Source organism: Acomys minous (genome assembly GCF_964271855.1).
Source record: "Acomys minous genome assembly, chromosome: 18".
NCBI classification, from domain to species: Eukaryota; Metazoa; Chordata; class Mammalia; order Rodentia; family Muridae; genus Acomys; species Acomys minous.
In genome coordinates, this window is record NC_140501.1 from 55534336 (window position 1) to 55539547 (window position 5212).

At 42.9% G+C, this 5212-nt stretch overlaps 1 protein-coding gene across 1 annotated transcript in view; it reads right to left on the bottom strand.

Moving 5' to 3' along the window:
* The window catches only part of XKR6 (XK related 6), a 221551-nt gene that overhangs the window by 182004 nt on the left and 34335 nt on the right, over window positions 1-5212 (bottom strand). The window lies entirely within an intron of this gene.

A 5212-nucleotide genomic window follows, 5' to 3' on the forward strand; every position in this document is an offset into this window, starting at 1 on the left:
AAACGACCTGAACTCTGAGCAGAAGAGCAAGAATTGGTGTCATGGCATCACACACAGTATAAACACACTTCACACAAAGCCTGATCACATAATTCAGTACGATGCTTTAGAGACTCCATCCCAAGGGAGCACCTTGCTATAATTTCAATAAAGAAAACATTCTGGAATGGACACTGCCTTGAATCCCGCAAGTGACTTGCATCTTCTACAGTGTCACAGTGCCTTCCTCTGTATTTGCTGTGCAGACACTTGGACTGCACCTCTTTAATCTGGATGATGTCTCTTTATGTTTCTGTATATGGGGGGGGGGGGTGAATGAATAAGTGGGAGAGATGAGGAAGGTTAATGAAGTAGAGGGCATAGCAGAAATACTTTTCCTGAGTCATTTCAAGTTTATGATATTGAATGGGAAATTTCCTTAGAAATATTATATATTATTTTAATATGGCTTATTTTAAAAGTTATTTTTGAGTGAAGTAACAGCATAAAATCTGAGTGAACTAGGGCAGAGTGGAGTCTTCTCAAGTATGTGCACTGGCCACCAGGCCTCCTGCTCTGCAGGAGCAGAATGGTGTGCACATTATTTTGTACTTGTGGTCTTCCCTGCTTCCTTATGAGAACAGCAGCATCCAAGAGCTCCAGTAATGGCTAAAACTGCAAAGTATCAACCCTATCATATACCATGTTTCTCTGTATACATACAGACCTCTGATAAAGCTTAGTTAATGAGTTAGATTCAATAAAATAGCTAATACCAAAATAAGTCGATTATACTGTAATAAAGGTGTCAGTGTGTCCTCACAAACTTTGTGCGTTAAAGGCTTGGTCCCCAGCAGAGTGCTGGGGTGGGGCCCCTGGGAGTGACTGGTCGTGGTCAACACATTAATCGCAGATCAATTCACAGTGAGTTGGCCATGGCTGGGACGTGTAGAAACTGAGGGGTGGTGCCTAGATGGAGAAAGCAGGCAGCGAGCAAATGGGAGCCAAAGATTGTGATTTAAATGTAGTTATTAAAAGCTTAAGTGCATTTAGGCCATCAGCACTACAGTGCTGTCACTGCTGTGTTTGTAAGGAGCTGGAATCCCACTCTGACAGACCTGGAGACAACTTCACAGGGGGGCAAGTTTTAGATATTCTGGGACATTGTTACTGTCTGGACCTAACTTAGGACACCTGGGCCAAGTATGTGAATGTCATCTTTCATGTCCAGGAGAAGGAAGGGCACAAGCTATAAAGATTGCAAAATACTACTCCTGAATATGCAAGACCTTTCAGAACAGACCCTGAGCAGGAGGGGGGTTGGGCTTTTTAAAAATAAACTCTCTCCAGAGAGACTAAAAAGGGAAGATCACATGATAGGGGCTGGGGACACAGCTCAGTGGGTAAAGAGCTTGCTTTGTAAGGGAGGACCTAAGTTCATATTTCCAGCACCCACTTAAAAGCAGGGTGTGCTGGTGTCTATAGCATCAGCACTGGGGGAGGCAGGTCTCAGTGGCTTACTAGCCAGCCAGTCTAGCCAAAATGGTGAGCTCCAGATTCAGAAAGGCCCTGTCTCTAAAAACCAAGTATAAAGTGACTGAAGAAAATGCTCACAACGAACCATTGGTCTCCACTGGCCTCCTTCATGGACAGCCCACCCATGCATATATACACAAGTATACACAACACACACACAAAATAAAAAAATTAAAAAGAAAATGCTAATGTAGTATAAGCTTATCAAAGAACTTGGCCTTTACTAACAGATCAACCCATGCTGGGAAAAAATGAGGCAGCAGGGTTAGGCCATTCTTCGGAAAGAAAGATGCAGCTGAAACCCTATGCTCCAAACTGTCTCTGTTCCCAGTAGCCTGATTTCTTCTAAGAGGAATGTCATTTCCCAAGGAAATGTTGGGTTTTACAATCACTCAACACCCGAATCCTAACTCTCTGCCTGAAGCCCAGAAAAGATGTTCCCTAATTCACGGAGTAAATGTTAGGCCTGTGACTTTGCCTGTCAGGCCATTTATAAACTAGTCTCAGTCTTTTAATCTGGTTTTCTATCAAAAAACCCCAACTTCAAAATCCTGCCCATTTCCTAAGAAGCATCCACAATGCTCTCAGCCCTGTGCACTGACACATAGTGCTGCTTGTTCTATATGCACCGGTCACCTCCCATTTGACTCCCGGTCTATTTGGAGAACTCTCACTCAACATTCAACACAGCCATCCCCTGCTTTGTGACACCTTCCTTGCCCCACTGCCCCTGATGCTCTCTCCTCTGGTCCCCAATCTCCTCCTCTTTCAGAGTAACCATGCTATGTTATTTCTTGTCTATCTGGACTGTCTCCTATCTCAATACCTTAAATGTAAGTATATACTGAAAGGGTATCCTCAGACATTGCTCAATAACTCAGCATGTACTATTGCAAATAAAATAACCATGCGCCCTAAAACACTGACATCGATAGTCACATCGTGGCCTGGCCACAGTGGGCATTTACTGACTGCTATGGCCACCGTGGGCATTCACTGACTGCTGTGGCCACAGTGGGCATTCACTGACTGCTATGGCCACAGTGGGCATTTACTGACTGCTATGGCCACCGTGGGCATTCACTGACTGCTGTGGCCACAGAGGGCATTCACTGACTGCTGTGGCCACAGAGGGCATTCACTGACTGCTGTGGCCACAGAGGGCATTCACTGACTGCTGTGGCCACCGTGGGCATTCACTGACTGCTGTGGCCACCGTGGGCATTCACTGACTGCTGTGGCCACCGTGGGCATTCACTGACTGCTGTGGCCACCGTGGGCATTCACTGACTGCTGTGCAGCTGACTCGGTGGTGTAAGATGCTAGATGACTTTCATTTGCATGGTCATTTCTGCTGCAGAGGGGAACGTTAAGTTCGTTTTCTTTTCTTTCTGTGTCCCTTGTCTCTTGGCTGGTGTTGACTGGAGATGGGACTGATGAAGATAAAGGCCAGGGGTGTGTGTGGGGCAAGCACTCTACCACTGAGCTACATCCCTATCCCTTCATACAACCTTTCATGAAAGCCATGTGAATTCACCCTGCATATCTTATTCCCCCAACCTCCAAACAAATATACAAATTATTTACCTGGGGAAGTGGTCATGAATACACATGATGCTATTTCCACAAAGTGTCTACTATCGTGTTATTTATAACAGCAAAAACTACAAAGAGCTTAAATGACCAATACTAAACTAGCAAATTACACTACAGTACAAACACAATAAAATACCATACAGCATAAAATTTTGTTTTAGAATGTGATTTAATGACATAAAAAGGTATTTATTTCCATTGTACTGTTAAAATAAAAGTGGCTATAAACTTTGTGTTAAAAATAAATTTTAGAAAATATATGTTAACATGTAACACAAAGAGAACTAAATTTTAAAAAGAAATTATTTTAAAGCAGATTGAAAACAAAGAAAATTTTATTAAGTCCTAATACAGAGCAATACATAAAATGACTGAAAACTTTTATTAAATCTGTATATACTTCTATTTAAAACACTCTCAAACCAAGGGGGTCTATCAAGTGGATGAAAACAAGGAGATTGTGATTGGAAATGGAGTTTCTAGTTCTCGGGAATCACAAAGTGTCTAGTTTGACTGCAAGTGAGTATTCTATAATCTCTAGGCAAAAATGTACAAAACAAATAACATAGGTTCCAGAGCCAGAAGCACTTTTTATGCTGAAGTATGTGGACCAGTTCATTAACTGATGACAGAAACTGACCTCAAGATGAGATTTTCAATAATCACTAATACATAATCAGCTGTTTGTCACATTCTTGACAACTCTTGAGTTACTTGTTAGGGACTAATAAAAGTAATTAGTTTCCCAATGCTTGGAATTTTCACAATAAAACAATTAACCTTTAATAATATTAAATGCAAGTGTTAAAGCTTTATCAATTTTACTCTCTTGGCCTCATGAAAGGCTGTTAACTTAAAATCAAAGTATATTCTTTAGCTTATGAAATAGCTAAAACACCTCTCTGAATTAAAAAAGAAAATCTAACTAAATATAAAAAGACTAGGTAACAAAATCCAACACACACATACAATTTCCAACACATCCAATGATGAGAATTCTGTGGACACCAATACACCAGGAAATAGGAACAAATGCCAGTCACAGGCCTCAGACTAGGGACCCTGCAACAGGCTGCAGAGGACACTGTGCAGGAGGCACAGTGTGGTAAGTCTGCCCACTCAGCAGAGCCCAATAGTACAGGTGCTCATTGGGAACGGCCGCGGAGTTGTTCAGCCCGCTCCACACAACTTGGAAGCACAGGCATGCAGGGCTAGACCTCCCAGACCTGGAATGACTCATATATGGAACCAACCGCCCCCCCACGTCCCCCCACCCCCACCCCCCGCTTCCAGATCAAGGTCCCCACTGAGGAGACAAGAGATGATTAAGCTAATACACAAGAGTTCCAAAAGAAGCCTGGTGGATTTCTGTGAGTTAAGGCCAGCCTGCTCTGCATTGAGTTCCAGCCCCGCCAGGGCAGCAGAGTTTCTGAAAGCCTGAAACAAGAATTAGAGAAGGGAAATAAGATAAGAGAAAAGGGCGAGGTAAACATGATAAGGGGAGCAGAACATTTCAGAGGAAGCTGCGTGTGCCACAGAACCTTGGAGGAGCCCTAGAGGGTCAAAAGACTAACCAAATACACACGCAACTCCTTCCCAGGGGAAGGAGACACTTCACACAGAAATGAGCATCAAAAATACTAAGTCAGATTCTACAAAGTTGTTAAGGAAGAAAAGACAGTGAAGAGCAAATACCTCATAGCAATGCCCCAAAAATACACAACCAGGAAAAAAGAAGACCAAGTCTTAGAAATATGAAGATTAAAAGGAAGATAGAGATACAATAAAAAGGATGGAAGATGGGTGTGTTAGGTCCAAAACAGGCACATAGAGTATCTCACATAAAAACAAAGCCAGAGAGGAGACTGTACGCACCAGGAGCAGGCAGAGGCGAGGCCAACCAGATGCAGTTAGAAGGGAACCACACATGAGCCAAACAGAGGCCTTAGGAAAAATCAACCCTGTGGATCCTGGTCTTGGCATGACTAAATTCCAGATCTGGAGAAGATAAATCTCTACCATGTCAGACACTAAAGCTATGGCCTAATTTGTTTGTTTTTATGGCAGCCTTCAGCAAAGGTGTGAAGCAAGGACCCATTCC